At 39.4% G+C, this 21,386-nt stretch overlaps 1 long non-coding RNA gene across 3 annotated transcripts in view; it reads left to right on the plus strand.

The window, feature by feature from the left end:
* The window catches only part of LOC149123544 (uncharacterized), a 240,457-nt gene that overhangs the window by 129,258 nt on the left and 89,813 nt on the right, over positions 1-21,386 (plus strand). For all 3 annotated transcript variants that reach the window (XR_016217152.1, XR_016217153.1, XR_016217151.1), the window contains exon 3: positions 4,523-4,617. This is a non-coding gene — a long non-coding RNA (uncharacterized LOC149123544). The remainder of the gene's footprint in view (positions 1-4,522; positions 4,618-21,386) is intronic.

The raw sequence follows: 21,386 nt of genomic DNA on the forward strand, positions 1-21,386 counted from the left end.
CAGGTCTCTCTTGTGGGAAGAAGAGATTCAAGTATGTGAGCCATCATCTGCTTCCCAGGTGCACTAGTGGGGAGCTGTGCAGTAAGCTGAGTGGGTAGAACTGGAACCAGGCACTCCCAAATGCAATGCAGGTATCCCAAGTTGTAGCTTGATCTATTGTGGCACAATGCCCACCCCATTATAATATTAAATTATGTAATATCATTGATAGTAATATGGCAGAAGAAAATTATATCTTGTGGATCAAATAGTCCTTTCTCTTGTGTATAAAGAAGGCAAAACAACATGGGTACACAGAAAAAAATCAAAATAACAAAATATCCAAATCTCTTGATTCTCAGGTTTGCATTATGGAAAAAATTTTGTTCCTAAACTTTCTGGAGACAGAAGTAAATTATACACCAGGGGATAAGAGATAGTCTTTGTGGATTAGATTTTTCTGAAGTTGCGATAGAACTGAATGTCAAAAAAAAAAAAAAAAAAAAGAAAGAAAAATCTGGAGAAACTTCATGTACAAAGTGCCTATTACTTAGGGTAATACATTTAAAATAGACCACTGAGAAGACCACCTGCTATTTTTAAAAGATGCTTATTTGAATTGGACCCCTTGAAAATAGGACACTAAGAGATATTTAAATATAGAAAAGCCTTTCCAAAGAGAACTATTTTTTATAACCTCATATAAGGCAATATGGCTTGCTTTCAAAGTCTGGAATTTCTATCCTATTTAGCATGCAGAATAGCACTCCACAGCTTTCCAAGTTACTAAAGGAAGCCTCCGTCTTTAGTCTTTGCCTGCACTTCCCATCTGTTCCTTCTCAAAACCACAGTGCCTCTGCCGTGCATGCGTGGAAATTGACAAAGTTAATGACTTCTTGCTCTGTCTTCTACTGTGTGTAGGAGGTAGCTCTAATTGTCTGTCACTATCTCAATCCCCCCCCCCCCCCCCCCGTTAAATGGGGACAATAAGGACCAAGGAACAGGCACAGTGGAAGCAGAGGTGAGAAGAGTTGTTTTTTTTTTTTTTCTTTTCTTTTTTTCCCCAGCTTCTTAGAGGGGAAAAACATGGCGCTGTTCAGTGCTGAAGAAAATCACAGAAAATGCCCTTTGCTATTGAGCAACTCCTACGCTTTTTCAACTCTAAAAGATCCAACTTTCCTTAATTAAGTTTGGCAACAAATGGGCATCTCCTTCAGGTAAAACCTGCGTCATAACAAAAATAAAAGGATTTGACAAGGCGCTGGGACAGTTCCCAGTTTGGTCTAGGGCATCAGAGGATAATTCAATGAAAGAGATAGAAGGTTTGAGAACGCAAGGGATGACACCCGATTTCATGCAGCGACAAAACATGTCTTGCTACAGGCAAAAGTGGGTCTCTAGCTCAGGATTTTCATAAGCCACGTGTACTTGCACCTGAAGAAAACCCCAAGTTTTTGTTTGCTCATTTGGTGTTACCCCTTTTGGGGCTGACAAAACAGGTTCTTTTGTGTGTGCTGCTTTGTGACATCTCTGCCTTTTGGCCCTGAGCCATGTAATGATGTATTGTTTCTTCAGAGGGCAGGGTGTGCTTCATGATGGATGAGAGATCCCACAGCGAAGGAGATGCATCATCTGTTACAGTTGAGTTCACTGAAGTGACTCTGCCTATGGCCAGTTATCTGGAAGGACACTACAGAAAAGAATCCGAGAATGGCGTGACATGCACTTTATTTTTAGAATGTGGCTGACAGCGCCACAAGAATCTTACTGAAACCACTAACTCTAGTGTTCGGCTAACATGTGAAACAAAGCCATGAGCGGGACACCTGTGACAACTGGGACATTGGACGGATCCCAGGCAAACGATACATGTGAGCTCTTGAGTACTCATTTCTACCTAATCAGGCTGTAGAGCTACTGAATGTGTCGTAAAGAGCTGCATTTGGAAAGCTTGGAGTTTCGTAGCATAATCTATGAGTCAGTCCTCAGAAATCTCAGTTATTAAGGAGAACTAGAGATAACCCTCAAACTTTTTCTATTTTGGGACATCAAATTTAAATGTGGCACATCTGGATTCAATGAAACATTACCTGGAATACCATGAGCATAAGAAAAAAAATGACTTAACTGAGGTTGTATTACTTTCTGGCTGGGTAGCCTTAAGAAGTTCATTTACCGTATCAGAGTCCTCTTTTCCTAATGTTTATGTGAGAGTTTTCCATATGGAGGCTCTTGGGCAGGCATGTGTGGTGGCTATTGTATTCCTGAAATACAGCTATTGCAACTGAAAGATGAACTCTTTGTTTTTAATTAATTTAAAGACAAATTTAAGAACATCAATTTGTTTAACATTGTATTGAAATTTGTTTAAGGCATCTCTTTTTACCCTTTTTTTCTAATATGGCTACCAGAAAATTTAAAATTGCATTTATAATTATTAATATAGATAAATGATTGATAGATATAGATAGACAAATAGATAGACTTATTTGAAAATCGTAGACAGGAAGAGGGAAAGATATTCCATTTGCAGGTTCATTTCTCAGATGGTTACAATAGCTAGGGTAGTACCAGATAGAAACCAGGAGCCAGGAACTGCATCAGGGTCTCCCATATGTATGGCAGGAACTCAAATACATAAGCATTATCCACTCCTACCCAGGTGCATTTAGCAGGAACCTGGATGGGAAGGGGAGTAGCTAGTTGTTGAATTGTCACTTTAATGTCCCAAGTAGTGGCATAACCCACTGTTCCACAACACCTATTCCTATATATGTGGACAGTTCTATTCTAAATAAATAATTTCCTTTTACACTCATGGGCATTTATAAAGAATGGCTATAAATATTCAACAGAAGTGGTAATAAGGCTAATTATCCCTTTTCCTATTAATATGCTGTTTTCCACTTTAAAGAGTAAAGCAATTTTTGTAAAAGAGAACCTATATGCTAAATGAACAGCGTATAAGTGTCACCTTCCTTAGGAATATAAGCTCTTCATGTTTACTGCCACTCGGTGTCTGTCCTGCAATTCCAGATATAGGCTCTTCTCTTTAACTTCGTTTGCTTTTAAAAACATCCTTCAGACGATATTTGGGAGCTTGAAGGCTACCTTTTAGAAAGGGGCTAAGTCTAGTAGATCTCTTAGTTGCAGGACAAAAGAGACAAGTGTTTGCCCATATTGTTCAATTTGAAGAGAGTACATTTTCTCAATTTTGAGAGAAATGAACTATTTTTTTCTGTTCATCAGCAGGGAAGATTTTAAAGATCTGCTAGATTTTTAAGAGCAGTGTCTCGACCTTTCTTGCACAGCCTCTGACATTTAAAGGCCAGGGCAATCAAGCCTATCTCAGAGGTGAAACTTGCCAGCTCAAGGTTTCAGCTCTCTAAGACGCCACATCCATGGCTAAGGATTGAGACGAGTCATATGCCTTCAGGATAGCTCAGAGACATATGCATGAGACACATGAATCCACACAGCGCTGCAGTTCCTGAATACCTAAAACTGACATTTGGGCCGAGATTGGGTATGGCTATCAAATTGGTGTTCTTATAAATTCAAAGATTATTGAAATACTTCTGCCATATTAAAAATACTTTCTTGGCCGGCGCCATGGCTCACTAGGTTAATCCTCTGCCTGCAGCACCAGCTCCCCGGATTCTAGTCCCGGTCGGGGCGCCAGATTCTGTCCGGGTTGTTCCTCTTCCAGACCAGCTCTATGCTGTGGCCTGGGTGGGCAGTGGAAGATGGCCCAAGTGCTTGGGCCCTGCACCCACATGGGAGACCAGGAGGAAGCACCTGGCTCCTGGCTTCCGGTCGGCGCAGCGGGCTGGCCGCAACACGCTGGCCGTAGCGGCCACTTGGGGGGTGAACCAATGGATAAAGGAAGACCTTTCTCTCTCTCTCTCTCTCACTGTCTAACTCTGCCTGTAAAAAAAAAAAATACTTTCTTGACTGCATAGCAGTTTGTCTTAGGAAAACATCTTTATTCCAAACATCTAATACTCAAACATCCAAATAGAAAGCTTTTCCCCTTCTAGTTCAGGATAGTATACTGTATTTCGAGAGTTGAATCAACTTTCTTGTTTTATTTTCCTTAGTATCTACTCCATACTTAAAAAAAAAAAAACAAGCAGGTTTTTAGATTTTTGTGGCTGTCCCTGAAGAGTTCTATGTTCTGTCTTCTATCTGGTTTTTGTGTGAGAGACGCCTACCTTCTTTCCTGCATACATTTCTCCTTTCTCATTTCTTATCATTGTCATTCCAAGTAATTTCCTCAAAGACCAAGACATTTTCCTTCACCCTAACTGCCTTTGAGGACTTCTTGAAGGCTAATCACTCAACAGTGAAGCAGCATGGATACACCTGACTGCCTTTATAGCTTTCATTCATGTAAATTTTATTTTTCTGGAAAGAGAAAAAGGTAAGAAATGGCTCATTGACCTGAAAGTGTTTTCTGATATCTTTTCCCTCCTTCCTTAGGATGCTAATCAGTAAAAATAGCTTTCCCCAGAATAAAGCGTTTGTGTGTTCTTGGCATTAGGTCTCTCCTCCATTTGCTGCCCCTGCTGCTGATGACTTGGCGTCCGAGGGAGAGGAGCCCTGCCTACCTCTGGAAGAAGAAATCATCTCACACAAGTAAGTCAAAATGACAGGCTGTGCAAACAAAGACATTGTGATGGTGCAGGTGTGACAGCAGAACATCTGCTCCTCAAACACTGGGCTGTGGCGGGACGCCTACCACAGTGCTGGTGGAGACGCGGGTCTGCTAATTGGAGATAGAAGGGGAAAGGTGCTGGTAGCACAGGCCTCTTGTTCCACATAGCAAGCGGTGATGGCCTTCACAGTGTTGTTCAGTTACAGACACTATCTGGATATTTGTATTTTCTTCGTCTGGTCTGATTTGCTGATGTGTTGCTTGGCATTTTATAACACCTTCTCAGCTCGAAAATCTGTCCCTACTTTAATATACAAAGTGCATTCTGTAGGACCTTGCACCGTTACAGGAAAGGTGATGAGATCACACACGCCATTCCCCTCCGAGGCTACAGGGCTGCTTATTGTGATGGCTCTGATTTCTTCTCTTCCTTCCTGTTGCACAGCTACTCATGCCAAGATCATTTATTATTCATATCGTGTGTTTGTGTATATTTAAGGGCTTAACAGTTTAGCACCACTGATGCCATGGCATCCAGTTACCTCCTTTCAGTTTAAACCTCATCTATCAAACATATTATATATGTGGCAATAAGTAAAAGAGATACTACATATAAGTCACAATAAAAGGTTTTTAGCAACTATTAGAAATGAATGGGAATATGGAGCCATTTACACTGGAAAATCACTTTTTAGTACCAGAGCTTCAAGAACAAAATGAGGGCTGGTGCCGTGACTCACTAGGCTAATCTTCCACTTGTGGTGCTGGCACCCCAGTTTCTAGTCCTGGTTGGGGCACTGGATTCTGTCCCAGTTGCTCCTCTTCCAGGCCAGCTCTCTGCTGTCACCCAGGAGTGCAGTGGAGGATGGCCCAGGTCCTTGGGCCCTGCACCTGCATGGGAGACCAGGAGGAAGTACCTGGCTCCTAGATTTGGATCCATGCAGCGCACCGGCTGTAGCGGCCACTTGGGCGGTGAACCAACGGAAAAAGGAAGACCTTTTTTCTCTCTGTCTCTCTCTCTCTCTCTCTCACTGTCTAACTCTGCCTGTCAAACAAACAAACAAACAAACAAACAAAAAACAAAATGAGAAGTGGAGTGGGAAAATTTGGGGGAAAAATGTATGTGCCTCTTACATGAAGTGGAATATTAAGTATGGTTTCACCCATTATGTTCTTTGCTATTGGTTCTATTTACGAAAATATCCTAAAATGAAAATCTCATATTTTCACAAAGTCATGAATTCATTGGGTGCGGTTATCTTATTTAGCATGTTTGGATAAAATCTTGTTAACAAGAGAATTTCTTTAAAAAAAAAGATTTATTTTATTTATTTGAAAGACAGAGTTACACAGAGAAAGGAGAGGCAGAGAAAGAGAGAGGTCTTCCATCCACTGGTTCACCTCCCCCCCCCCCCCCCCAGATGGCTGCAATGGCTGGAGCTGTGCTGATCCGAAGCAAGGAGCCAGGAGCTAAATCCAGGCCTCCCAGTGAGTGCAGGGGCTCAAGGACTTGGGCCATCTTTTACTGCTCTCCTATGCCATAGCTGAGAGCTAGATTGGAAGAGGAGCAGCCAGGACTAGAACTGACACCCATATAGGATGCCAGTGCTTCAGGCCAGGGAGTTAACCTGCTGCACCACAGCACTGGCCCCAGCAAAGAGAATTTCTGGCTAAACTATTTCTGTGTCCTGTTATATGACTACAGTAACAATGATTTGTTCATCTGTTTACAATTAACTCCTCATGATAAATGATCCTATTCAGCAAATCCTTTTAGAGGTTTAGATAACGGCCAATATACCTCTCTAAACAAAGCACAAACATTTCAAAAACATTGAAGATGCTGTAAAAGGACAAGGTAGGCTGGGTCATTCTGAGTTAACAACTAAATTTTAGTGGCTTACAAGAAAATGCAAAAAGGTGTATTTTTGTTTCATGCTGCCTATTCCCTGTGGAGTGGCTATGGCTTATTATCTTCACTTATCTTCACTTGAGGATCCATGACCAAGTAGGTACTCTTTGGTGCACAGTCCCATGAGTGAGTTGACACAGGCAATGGAGAACAAGCAAACTGTGTGCTCATTCTTCTTAAAGCTTTGGCTCAGACACTCTGGTCTCAGAATCAGCCATTAAGACATTTGGATCTGGCTAAAAAAGCCCATGAGAGTTTCTCAGGCATGGAAAGCCAAGACCCTGTGGGGGGAAAAAATGACCTAAATGAAAGATCTCTGTGAATGAGATCCCAGTGGAAAGAATGGGCCATCAAAGAAGGTGGTACCTGGGGCCAGTGCCGTGGCGCACTGGGTTAATCCTCTGCCTGCGGTGCAGGCATCCCATATGGGCGCCAGTTCTAGCCCCTGCTGCTCCTCTTCCAGTCCAGCTCTCTGCTATGGCCTGGGATAGCAGTGGAAGATGGCCCAAGTGCTTGGGCCCCTGCACCCGTGTGGGAGACCAGGAAGAAGCACCTGGCTCCTGGTTTCAGATTGGTGCAGCTCTGGCCGTTGTGGCCATTTGGGGAGTGAACCAATGGAAGGAAGACCTTTCTCTCTGTCTATCTCTCTCACTGTCTGCAACTCTACTTGTCAAATAAATAAATAAAATCTAAAAAAAAATGAAAAAAAGAAGGCAGTACCCCTTTCTCTGAAGAGAGAATAGAACTTCCAGTTTGATTATGGCCTTGTCTAAATAAGGTCAGAGTTTGTGAACTCAAGAGGCTTCCATAGCCTTGGCAGCTCATGACTAGAGACTTGGGTGATTACTGACGTCATAAATAAGAGTGTCAATTGTTAAATCAACAACAGCAGAACAAGAGAATTCACTGTACACTTATTCCCCATGTAGGATCTCTGTCCTTAATGTGTTGTACTATGAAAATTAATGGTAGCCGGTGCCGCGGCTCAACAGGCTAATCCTCCGCCTAGCGGCGCTGGCACACCGGGTTCTAGTCCCGGTGGGGGCGCTGGATTCTGTCCCGGTTGCCCCTCTTCCAGGCCAACCCTCTGCTATGGCCCGGAAGTGCATGGAGGATGGCCCACGTGTTTGGGCCCTGCACCCCATGGAAGACCAGGATATGCACCTGGCTCCTGCCTTCGGATCAGTGTGGTGCACCGGCCGCAGCGTGCCGGCAGTGGCGGCGGCCATTGGAGGGTGAACCAACGGCAAAGGAAGACCTTTCTCTCTGTTTCTCTCTCTCTCACTGTCCACTCTGCCTGTCAAAAAAAAAAAAAATAGAAAATTAATGGTAAAACTAGTCTTCAAATAGTACTTTATGGGTGCAAACTGTTGAAATCTTTACTTAGCATATACTAAGTTGATCTTCTGTATATAAAGATAATTAAAAATGAATCTTGATGAAGAATGGGATGGGAGAGAGAGTAGGAGATGGGATGTTTGCTGGTTATGGGGGGAAAACTGCTATAATCCAAAAGTTGTACATTCAAAATTTATATTTATTAAATAAAAGTTTTCTAAAAAATTAAAAAAGCTTAGGCTCAGAAGTGAAGCACATTGCCCCCTCACAGTACTCCTGCTCACTTGTCGTTGGACCTAACGAGTTATGTGACCAATGTTTTAAGCTAGGTGAGAATGTGACACCCTTCCACAAGGAGACACATTGCAGAGGAAGTACTAAATATGTTGAACAGTAATATTGTTTACCTCAGGGATTATTTATTTGCTACAGATGGGGAGGAACCTAAAAATTAGTTGATGCCTACTTAGTTTTACAAACCATTTTTTTTATCACTTTCTATTTTCAATACTTCATTGCTTCAACCAAATGTACCAAAGGGAAATTAGCATGTTTATGTTTCTAAAACCTAGAGCATATAATGTCCATATACTAGAGTAGGAAAAATACAAGTTGAATTAAGAAGAGAGGGACAGAATCTGATTGTCCTTCTAATATGATTACCATTGGGATCCTAAAAACAGATGAAATCTTGTCATTTGGCACAACATGGATATAACTGGAGGACATGATCATGATCTAAGTAAGTCAAACACAGAAGGACAAGTACCATGTGATCTTACTCAGATGTGGAGTCCAGAAAAATTGATCTAATTGAGGTTGAGAATACACTGGTTGTTGCTAGAGGCTTAGAGTGTTGGAGGAGGGAGGTATGGAAAAAGGTTGATTAATGGTGCTAAGTTATAGTTAGATAGGAGTAAGAAATTCTACTGCTCTTTTGCATAGTAGAATGACCATTGAAACTAATGATGTATTGTGTATTTTTCTTACAAAAACCACAACAAAGGAGTTTCAAAGTTTTTTACGGTAAGAAAGAAATATTTGAGGAGACTGACATCTTTACCCTAATTTGTCTATTATATAATGTGTACATATGTTGACGCCTTGCATGGCACCCATAAAATATCTATTTTAATGTATTAGTTAAAAAGAAATAAACATACATGCACACATATATGTGTATATACATGTAAACTACGATCAAACTGTTATTTGATCACTTACAAATAAAACCTTCGCACATCTCCGTACCAGGCCAGCTAAAAGCTAGGCATGATTATTCATTAAAGAAGAATTTTTATATAGTTTAATATATTTTGGATTAACAAGGATTATTTATTTAATACCATTTATTTTGAAGGAGAATAAATAGTGAGATAATTCCATAGGAGTTTCTGATCCTTTGCCACAGTATTTAGTAATTTTAAAAGGGGTAGTAAAGAATTGCATGTATTATGTACATTTCTTATTCACAAATTTTCTTACATAGCTATTTCTACCTAACACTGGAAAGTTTCCAAGGGTCTTATTCACATGTGGACAAACATATGTGCATACATCTCTGTTTCTTCACATGGCAATCATTTTATGTAATTTGATGGTGATATTCTGGCCCCAAATAATCTATGTGAGTGATATCCTGGAAAACTACCTCTCCTGTTCTGTAGTCATCATATTCACTCATCTTCTTATCTTCAGGGAATTTGGGGCAGTTAGAATTGATTGATGAATCTAGTCATCATTTTTACTACTTAGCGAGTGATATTTGTTGAACTTCATAAATTCAGCACTTAGTAGTAGTTGCTATTTCATAAATACTTGCTAAGAATTAGCCAGTGTTTGTAAGCACTGGATTTGAAGGTGAAGGTCATCCTTGAGTGTATGGAAACAGCTGCTGATTGGAGAAAAGCTCAGGGGCACTAAGTATTTGAATCAAGGGGAGAGGAAGTGTGAGGGCATATACAAGAGGTTGAGTTCCCATGGACTTCCTCTTTTGTTTAATATTTGTATTCCTATTCATCTTTTATATATGTATGGAGAATGGCTTGTGTGTTTAATGATTTGTAACAACATATTAGAAAAATGAATCACTACTCTTGAGAGCTCACAAACCAAAAGAGAAAATAATGACAGACTTGCAAATATACAATGTAGTATTAGGAAAGGACTGTTCCTTTTTATTTACTTTTTAGTTTTTCAAATCTATTAAATCATATCTGTGCAAAATACATGCTGTCATGATTTCTTTCTGGCTTATCTTCACTATAGAGTTGTGGAAAGGACAGATAACTGTTTTCTTTCTCCAAAATGTCCAAGGTTATCAAAGCATGGCCTCATCCTGTTATCCTCAATTTTAGATTCAGAAGTTGACTCTCATTAAAACCGCTATGGCTTATCTTACGTTCCATGAAATAAAGCTGTGATTTCTAAAACACAAACCAGCTCACGAACATAAATCTGGTTTGCTAATTTGTCTTTAATATAATAGATGACAATTTTGTTATCTTGAAGGTTTTGGATTGAATTGTGTTGTTGCTTTTATCCATAAATATAAGATTATATGAGATGTTACAGTAGTTCAGGTGTAGTTTTAAATATTCGAACAGTCTAATAAAGAAACTTCACAGATGAGGATGAGGAGCATATTTCAGCTTGTGAAATCCGAAAAGTAATGTGGATGCTGCCCCAAGTCTTTCTCTGAAAGGGACTTGAGAATTTGTGCTTAATAGATATTATTGCTTTGCTTATCTATTTGAATCCAAATATTTAATATCAAATGCAGGAAATTAAAATAAGTCTTACTGCATAAATGTATGAAGCATAATGTAGTAGGGACACTGGACTCTGATTTTTGGGATTGGAATGTTTCTCAATCCATGAGAAACTAAAAACTTGTATATAAAACACTTGACATGGTAAGTAGCTGTATTTGAGTTGGGTGATCGTGGGCAAGTTTTTTTTTTTCACATTTCTGAGATTTCTTTTAAATATTTAGTAAATTGGAAGAATAATACCCATCTTTCAAGATGGTTGTGAGGATTAGATGAGAGTTAACAATTCCTAGTGATATTTCTTACAGTTGGTAGATACTACAAAGATGTTTATTCCTTTGTCCTTGGTTTTAAATTGTTGAATCATTGACTTAAGAGGCACCACCTGCAAAAATAGATTTAGGATCAGGAGCCCTGGTTTTTATTTCAACTGAGTCACTAACCGGATTTTTTTGGGATGAAGAAATGCAATCTTCTCATTTAAAATATGGCAGTAAAAATAGCATATCTCAAAATATTGTGAAACTAAATAAGGTGATGGTGTATGAATACCAGGGCAAAGAATCTTTCCACAAATATTCACTGAATATTCATTACATAATATCTCTTTCTTTGGTATAGGAAATACAACAGTGCATTAATCTGGTTATTGACATTCAGCCATACTGTATTAGGTGACCAAATGCATATGCTGCATCTGACATCACTCACTCATTCTTTCTTTCATTAAACAAATAATATTTTAGTGTTTCTAATTGTTACCTCTAATCCTTGGTTCTAGCTATAAGACACTTTTGTTAGGTCATAGCCAGGTTAACCGGATAAAATCCCCTTAGGTTAAAAAGTCCTCATATTACGTAATACAAAGAAACACTTCTATGTTGTTTGTAAACTCTGAGATAGGAAATTCTATTTCCTGTGACATTGATGGACATTTCAAATTGAGAAGAGCTACACAGTTGGATTCAGGTAGATGATCATTGCTTATCATACTCATAATGACATTTCTCATGTGGGAGAATAATAAATGTTTGAGATGAGTCTTAGTGCTCCTCTGAAGAGTTGGGCCTGCAAACCTGGACCACTGTTTTAAACTCATCACCCCAAGGATAAGAAAATCATACCTTACCATTGAATCCTTGGTTCTAACTAGAAATGGTACATTGGCTTTTTCTTAAAGGAGTAAGGACATTTGTTGAACTTCATAAATTCAGGACTACTAATAGCTGCTATTTCATAAATACTTGGTAAGAATTAGTCAATATGTGTTAAGCACTGGATTTGAAGGAGAAGGTCCGTCCTTGGGTGTATGGAAAGTGCTCCTGATTGGAGAGAAGCTCAGAGGTGTTAAGGATTTGGATCAGGGTCAGAGGAATTTAAGGGCGTACACGAGTTGAGAAGAGACCATTACTTACTTAATGTGGAATTGAGTGTTTGATTTCTACTGATTTATTTTTTAATCCTGGAGATCTTGGATTCTGGAAGAAACATCTAGAAGCTGGATTGACTCTCTTATTGATATCTCATTCTCCTACCTTTAGGCGTCTCAGAATTTATTTCCCAGACCCCCACAAAATGTAAATATCCACATATATCTGTATCTTCCTTCCTCCCTCCCTCCCTCCCTCCTTTCCTTCCTTCCTTTCTTCCTTCCTTCTTCCCTCTCTCCCTCCCTCTCTCTCTCTCTCTTTCTTTCTTTTCCTTCTTCTCAAATTGCATTTTTGTTCTTTAGCCAGATGTTTGACTTTGACCAAGTCTCTTCATCTCTTTCAATCATAGGTTTTTTATTTTTGTTTGTGAAATGTGAGCAACAAAGTAAAATACTCAGCCTAGTGATTAGTCAAGATTGAATATTCAGTAAATGCCAGCTGGACTATCCTGATTCCTGGACAAGCAAGGAAGAAGGCATGCTGAAAAGGTATGCCATGTGAACGAGAGAGAGGAGATGGAGAGACAGAATGTGCTCTGGGGCAGAATACACTTTTAAAACAGTGGGATCTGCATGGTTTAGGGGTTATTACTATAGAACATAAGATTCGTCTGATTGGTGATCTGTAACCTACTTGGCTATTCAGACTAAGCCTGTCCCAGAGCACTGGGTCATTCAAGTCCTGGTCCAAACAAACAGTGCACTCCTGCCTTTGGCAGTGTTCAGCCTGGGTGGTTGTTCAGTCTATGGCCCTGTCCATGATGACATGCACCTTGGAAATAAACACAGAATTTTACTCTGGTCAGCTCCACCCCTGTCTGCAGAAACTGAAAGAAATATTTTGGTGAATTCAGGAAAATATTGGTAGTAAAGATATTAGTTTATGCAAACTCAGATGCTTTCTTTACTGCAGAAATGCTCAGATGTGAGAATATCATTTAATTAGTCAGTGTTTTGTCACTATAACTAAAATACTTGAAGGAAGCTACTTATGAAGGAATACAGTTTATTTTGGCTTGCAGTTTTAGAGGTGTATATATAGTCCACGATCAGGCAGCTCCATTGGTCTGGCATCTGATGACAGGCATGGTGGCAGAATGCGTGCAGAGGAGAGTTCACAGTATGAGCCAGGAAGCAGAGAGGGGAGGAAGCACTCATCCAAGTGGTCTTTCCTCATAAAGCCATCATTATTGTGTCATGGTGATCAACCTTAACAACCTAATCCAAGCCAATCCCATCCCAAAGGTCCCACCCTCAGATACCAAAATTGTATCAAGCCTCCACCCTGTTAGTATGACAGAACATTCGCCAAACTCTATGGAGGAATCTCTATAGAATCCCCCAAACTGGGTCCATTTGCAAGCAAGCCAAATACTAATACCAGGGTAGTGTGAGAAAGTAAAAGTTTATTTGCAATGCGTACAAAAAGGAGTTAGGCAGTGACGGCTCAGTTCCTGGATTAAAGGCAGTGAATCTCAGAGCTCGCATTTGAGGATGAGAAGTGCATGATCAGCTCATCTGTGAGCCGCTCGTGGTTCCGCAGCCACAGTACTCACGAATTGGCCAGCGGGAGGGGCCAGTGTGTTTCTTTGAAATGGCAAAGGTGGGCTGCATTTTGTCCAAGTGTCAGGGTAGATGGGGTAACACTTTGGGTCTGTGAGTTCCTATAGTGCTCTTGGAATATGGGTTAGCTTCCAGAGGTTAACTGTGTTAACTATGGGCAATTCAGGTCCTGTGATCAGGTTTCTTGGCTCTTGCCTTATTCCTCCTTAACCTCATGCCACTCTTTAACTGCAAACTAAGGAATTGTGGCTGGGGCCTCATTAAGTCATATCAAAGGCATTAGGAATAGGGGCTCAGCTTCATTAGTATCTTCAATCTATGATTGAGATGTAAATGTCTACATAAGTTGGAGGAACAAAATTCTGTTTAAACTACTTTTATGTTTCTAATAAGAAGCATGAACATTTTATTGATAAATGCACTAAAATCAATCACTTCATAATCAACTTCACTGCACCACTCTAGGAATCATTCATTACTTCTTCATCTGCATTTTTAAATCTTTTTAAAGATTTATTTACTTATTTGAGAGGAAAAGTTATAGATGGAGAGAGGGAAAGAGAGAGAGAGAGGTAGTCCATCCACTGGTTCACTCCCCAAATGGTCACAATGGCTGGAGCTAGGCTCATGTGAAGCCAAGAACTTCATTGGATCTCCTACATAGGTGCAGGGGCCCAAGCACTTGAGCCACCTTCCACTGCTTTCCCAGGCCATAGCAGAGAGCTGGATCAGAAGAGCAGCTGGGACATGAACTGGTGCCCTTATGGGATGCTGGCGCTGCAGGTGGAGGTTTAGCCTACTATAGCACAGTGCCGGCACACTTAATCGGTATTATCATATCTTTTTATACATGTCTTTGTTTTATTACTTGCACTGTTTACTATCAGTGTGTCTGTATTGTTCACTATACTGTGAGCATGTTCTTAATCGTAAATATTTTCCTTCTAAAATTCATTCTTTTTTAATTTGCCATTATGCTAACTACATTTTTAAGAATGACTGATGAAGTTGAACAGTAATGAATATTATACTACTTGTATCATTTGCAAATTTTTGACATGTAACAATCCTTTGAGGAATTGTGAAATTATGTTATTATCCCCATTTTTCAGAAGAATCTGACATATTTTATGGAATTAAATAAGGGACAGTGTATTAAGGATAGTACATGCAGATTTTAGATTCATTTTTTCTCTAATGCATTTCTCTTTTTTAACAATATTTTGTTGTTTTTTTGAGGTAACATATTTTTAATTTCCATTATAGCCAAAGGCTTAATATTCCACTAAACAAAGAATTCAACAAATAGAAAGTGAAAAAGGCCATACCCCAGCAAGGACATAGGCAAGGGATAGGACTAACGATCAATTGAAAAGATGTCCAACTTTGCTCACGGAATTTTTGAAATAGTCACAAAATCATTAAAATCACACTTATATAAATAATTCCTATATATATGTACATATATGATTCCTACCAGTTTCTTTAAAACAAAGTTTCACAAAACACTGTCTTTGAAGCAAAACTGCTACTACAATGCCTTTTTTGCTAGGCAGGTTAATATGAGAATCCCCAATTGATGAAAATGTCAATACTTGAGTTAAATATACATTTAAAGTTAATATATTTGGGTTCCTTATGGACAAGTAAAACCCGATAAAAATAATAAGACAAATACTACAACAGCTAATAAACCATTCAAGGGACTTCATGATTGTAAGGTTGAAGCTGAGCCCCTACACAGTGCATTGGATGCTCTTGGCACACGACATCCAGTCCTAGTCTCCTTCCACAGCCTCCCAGCCTCTCTTTCTCTTCCTCTACTTAAAGTTTCTTTGTCCCCTGCATTGATGGTTATAAATCAAACTCTTAGTAAAATTAGTTCAATGAATTGAGAGAGTTGTGAGCTGTCTCTACAAGGGCTCTGATCATTGGCCTCAAGAGGTCATTGACAGTGGTTGGTGCTGTGGTAGGGATAAAGCCACCACCTGCAAAGGGGGATGCCATACAAGTGCAGGTTTAAGTACTGTCTGCTCTACTTCCAATTTAGCTCCCTGCTAATATGCCTGGGAAAGCATTAGAAGATGGCTTAAGTCCTTGGGCCCCGGCACCCATATGGGAGACTAGGAAGAGGCTCCTGGCTCCTGTCTTCGGATTGGCCCAACTCTGGCTGTTGGGGGCCACTGGGGAATGAACCAGAAAATGGAAGATCTCTCTCTCTCTGCCTCTGCCTCTCTGTAACTCTACCTTTCAAATAAATAAATAGATATATTTTAAAAAAAATAAGTCGTTTACTTCACCAGTAGATGATATCTGGATGTTCAGTCTTGTTTTGAAGGACATTATTTTTCCAGAAACCCAGGCCCTGAGTGGAAGTACCCGCTGCCTTGCATAGGAGCACAGGAGCACAGGAAGCACGGGAAGTGAGTGATCGCTGTCCAGCCCCTTGCTCCGTGCTTCGCAGTAAACACCTCCCTTCTTCTACCACCTGGTGTCAGTGATTGGTTTTCTGTGCATCAGGCAAGCAGATCTAGTTTTTGAGTTCTGTTGCTGTGCCCCTAACCAGCTTGGTGGGTGTTCTATGACAAATTGGTTTGAATTTAGACTAATCTGCCATGGTTGTTTTGTAAGGGGGCATATTCCCCATTTGGGAAGAATTTATTACATTGTTTTAGCTTAATTTACGCATTTCTTTCTTATTGATATAATTAAAAACAATGACTTTGTCAATCAACTTATTTCTTTAATTTTCTCTGATATAGTCCCCTGTGGAAATCTTACTAGGTCATGAAATTATCACTGCAAGGTATCTTTAGTTAGAGCAAGAGTTTTTAGCAGGAAATGAAAATGGGAATTAGTGAATACCTTGAAAGTGCAAAAAATTGAATATATGTGCACTTATGCATTTTTGGGAAAGAAATTTCATAGCCCTCATGAGATTTTTCAGAGTAATTCATGACCACAAAGAGGTCATGTAGAGGAATGAGCTTTGGAATAAGAACTATTTAAATCCCATTTAAAGACTCCTGTATGAAATCGCCTTCTTTATGGGACTAACGTGGAAACTAAATGACATGGCACATATATAGAACTAGGTTTAGAAGGTGCATACAGCAAGCAATATACAATAATTTTGACCATTCATTGAGAAATAGTCTCACATTTTTAGTTTGGCTTTAAGAATGTAGATGATTCTTAGGATGCTTCCTCTTCTGTCTTAATTTTCCAGATGGGATTCTTCACTCTGAAGGACCATCCCTACCTTCTCACATGTCTAGGTTCATGGTACTGTTACTCACTCTGTCCAAACTCTTGTTTATTTCATCTATTTTCTGCAGCATGTTAAGGTTCAATTCAAGGGCTACTACCTTACTGAAACCTTTGCTAACTTTTCTGTGCAGAGTTTTTATTCACTCTTTTTGATTCCGCACCACTTTGTAACCTGTAATGATTTTGAAAACATTTTTTAAAATTTTATTTAACTATTTGATATGCAGAGAGAGAGAGAGAATCTTCCACACACTAGTTTACTCCCCAACTGGCTGCAAAGCTGGGCCTGGGCCGGGAGCCAGGAGCTTCAATCTGAGTCTCCCACATGGCGGGAAGGGGCCCAAGCACTTGAGCCATCTTCTACTGCTTTCTCAGGAACATTAGCAGGGAGCTGGATTGGAAGTGGAGCAGCTGGATCATGAACTGGTACTCATTTGGGATGCCAGTGTTGCTGGCGGAGGCTTAACTCACTGTGCCACAGTGCCAGCTCTTGAAAATATTTTATTTAACATCTGTCATATAACTTTTCTCTTAGGCAAAAAGTATTCCTGGGTCAATATCCGTATTTTCTTCAATTTTATGCTTACCTAAAACTCACAGAAGATGTTCTCTCTCTCTTTCTCCCTCTCTAAATATATATATATATTTGTGGATTTACTGAATGATACAAGGTAACCCATAGCCACAGGTCAGTAATAAAATCCCTAACATTGTAGCATCTGTACATATATTTGAAGGTACTTCAGAACACTCAGAAAACATTGTAATTCAAATATGTTTATTGTGATACAAAATATTTTGAAAATCATAGTTTTCCATCATATACACTTTTCACAAATTTTCTAAAGATCTTTTATATCATTCTCTACTTCAAATTTAAACTCTGATATGAACAACACAGAATTCAAATTCAAGAAATAGAATATTTCCCTTTCTACAGAAAAAAAATACAACACATCTGATGTAGCATGTAAGTCAATCTCTGAGCCTATATATGCATAAAGTGTTCTAAATAGTTCAATTTTGTGTTTTTTTAAAGGACATTAGAGTTTTATAAAGCTCCCTTTGCCTTCAGTGTAATAAGACTCAATGTTGTTATGAACTACAGAATCTGTCATTGTTTTCCCCTTTTCACTTTTGATTCACTGAAGTGCTTCTTTTGTGAAATAATCTGTTTCTCAGAACTGGCTACTGATTTGCTAATGAGTTTGTCACCCACTCCATTCCTCACAAACTGTAGCTCCCTGCTCTGCTCCAATCCCCAGCTCTCCCTGTGCGGGAGCTGAACAGCTCAAGAGAAAACTTCCCAGGGTCTTCCTGTTGTAGGATGTGATGCAGGAACATCTCGCCAGTAGGAAGTTGTTGCTCTTCTAACTTCTGGTATTCCCACACAGAAAGGACAAACTTGGAGAGCTTTATTTCATTAAAGTACAACTCTATAAAAATATAACTGGCTAATACTGATGTTAACAGTGTGTATTGATTATCTGATAGCTTTCATGTGGCACATCTTAAGCACTGACCTTTCACTTCTACAAAGGTCTTAGCTTCTGTGTTAGCAGTAATTTAGCTTTACTTCTCTACTTTCCAGAGGTCAACATTTGTCAAGGAATTAACTGTCATAGTTCTTAGTCACTCTTCTTCTAGTGTTTTCCCCCCTCTCCAAAAATATCTGTAAGAAGAGGTGCGGGAAGGCAGTACAAATTGTTTTGGGGATAGCACTCAATGAACTCCGGTAGAATAAATTTCTTGCCTGTGATGAAACCAATCAATCTCAGGAACAATGAGAAACTTTATTTATTGATCACAGGGAACATTGCAAAGGAAAAGATATTAGGAGAGATTAAAGTTATCACACAATGGTTCTAGATATTGACTTCCCTCTCCTAGTGAGTTACTGCACATTGTCTGTATCCGTTTATCAAAATAACGCACTTCCAACAATGGAAGGAAATTGCAACAAACAAACAAGTAAAAAAGGAAGAACAAAATAAACCCCCAAATAAAAAGCAAAGCTTTTAGTGGGAAATGAGGCGTTTTGATATGAAACCCTATGACTCTTTATACTAAAAGGATGGCTTGCTTTTCAAGGAGGTAAGATTTTGATAAACCTTGATTTCACCTGCATTAATCAAGTGGTTTCTGCCTGAAAATGTGAAGGCTGCACTGGGATATTTTTAGAACCATTTTATCATACATTTCATGCCTTTACAGCGTGTAGTTGCTAATTTTCTTAATAAGGTCACCTTTCGGTAAATGGCATGTATTTTCAAATTCATGCAGGGTACTTGCCTAAAAATAAGGCCAATTTGTGTTAGCTGAGGATTCTTATTTTAACCGTGCATCCTTCTCATTATAACACACTTAAAGCAGAAGCAGAAAATGTTTTTGGCAGCACTTATTCATATTGATTTCGGTGTCTTTCTCTGTGCAGTTCAATAAAAAAATTAGATGGTGTGGGCCTTAACACCTTCCTGGTGTTTCTCATATTTGGACATCTTTGAAGGCAAAGTTAATTTTCCTGTCTTTCTGTGCCTCTATAACAACATGGCAGCACACGTTCCCCATAGAAAAGGGGCTCAGTCTACCTTGTTGCCTGGAGGCTGGAGCCAGCTAGTCAAATGGGTAAAGATCAAAGGCCTGTTTTTACTTCCTCAACTCCAGGACAGGCACACGGAGGAAGCAGGTCCTGTAATCCAGCTGATGAATCGGATGCTATAGGAAACAAAGGCCCTTCATTTGGAGAGCTGGCAAAGTGCGATTATGGCATTTATCCTCAGCTATGCCCTAATGTGTGAACATGGTTATTTGTGAAGCCGCAGGAGGGACTTGGTGATCACTTTCTCTAAATGTCTCCGCCAAGGTCTTCCTCCACTTGTAATTTTCATCCCCATGTGAGTCCCTTAATACTAACTTTTACCTTGGAACAGTCAAAAAACATATTTCCAGCTGAAGGTGTTACGGTTTCAAAGATAGTTTCTACTGAAGGTAATGAGTATTCTAGAGTGTTAATTGAAACAGTGGGAGAGAACGGTTACTTTCCAAATATCCCAGGGGAGTCCAATGTGCTGAGGTGATGGCATAAATAAGCTAGACTAATGGACTTCAGTTTCTTAAGCCAGAGACCAAATGGAGAAATTTTAGGATGAAAAACTCTTATGCCATAGAAAGTTGATAAACACCATTCATAAATTAATACAAAAAATCTGTTTAGCTCAGATGAAAGGACTCTACCAGCTGTTGCTAGTATTTAATTTGTTTAAAGTCTGACTAAGGTATAAATCCTCCTATTTTGATGCATAAGATTTCTTTGATAAGAAATAATTACATAGTGGATTATTCTCATTTAATTCATTTTTCAATAACATGCATGAAAACTTTTGATTATTAATTCATTCATGAATTAAATACTTAGTGAGCATCTACTACAACAAGCAAGATAGAGATTGCAAAGATGAATCAGAAATGACGTTTCATTACAATGAATTAGCAAATCAGAAGAAAAACGCATATAATAATTCCCCTTTATTTTGGGGGGAGGTACTTTCCAAGGTCCCTCGTGGATCAGTAGACCCCCATGTAGACAGTACAGAATCCTTCACCTGCTAGGTAGTTCCTCTATGTGCTGCTTCACTTCCACATACTACCAGAGTTCACCTGTCTTTGCTTGTTTTTTATACTGATGCTTCCCTTGCATCACTACTTCTGCATTTAGGAGCCATTATTAAGTAAAATAAGCATAACTTGAACACATTCACTGAGATGCCACACTCTATCCAGTAATGAAGATGGCTAAAGTGATAGGTAGGTGAGTGGTGTACACAGTGTGGATACACTAGACAAAGGGATAACTCATATCCCAGGTGGGTGAGTACAACAGCAGAGGACTTCATCAGCTACTCAGAGTGGCATACAATGTAAGATTTATGAATTGCTTCTGGAATTTTCCATTTAATCAAAATGGATTTATTTTTCACTTTATTTAAAAGGCACAGAGGGAAAGAGAGAAGGAGAGAGAAATATATCTTCCACCTGCTGGTTCACTCCCCAAATGCCTGTGACAGTTGACACTGGGTCAGGCTGAAACTAGGAGCCAGGAATCCCATCTGGGTCTCCATGTGGGTAGCAGGGACCGATATACTTGAACCATTGCCTGCTTTCTCAAAGCATGAGTATCAACAGGAAGCTGAAATAAATTGGAAGCAGAGCTAAGACTCAGACCTAGGCACTCTGATATAGGGTCCTTGCATCCCAACCTGCACCTTAACAACTAGGACCCTGGATAAGTTTGCCAACATGTTTTTCTTTATTCCTTAATTCCCCACTTCACCCCCATTAAGATAACATTGCCTGATTATTGGTATTTTTACAGAATTGCAAATTCCCTGCCCTCTATGAGGCCACTGATTTTCCTCATTAATTATTTCCAGGATAAACAGTTGTTGGATATTTACATATTGCACTAGT

This window comes from Oryctolagus cuniculus, chromosome 11 (assembly GCF_051225735.1).
Source record: "Oryctolagus cuniculus isolate XC-2025 breed Fujian yellow rabbit chromosome 11, ASM5122573v1, whole genome shotgun sequence".
NCBI lineage: Eukaryota > Metazoa > Chordata > Mammalia > Lagomorpha > Leporidae > Oryctolagus > Oryctolagus cuniculus.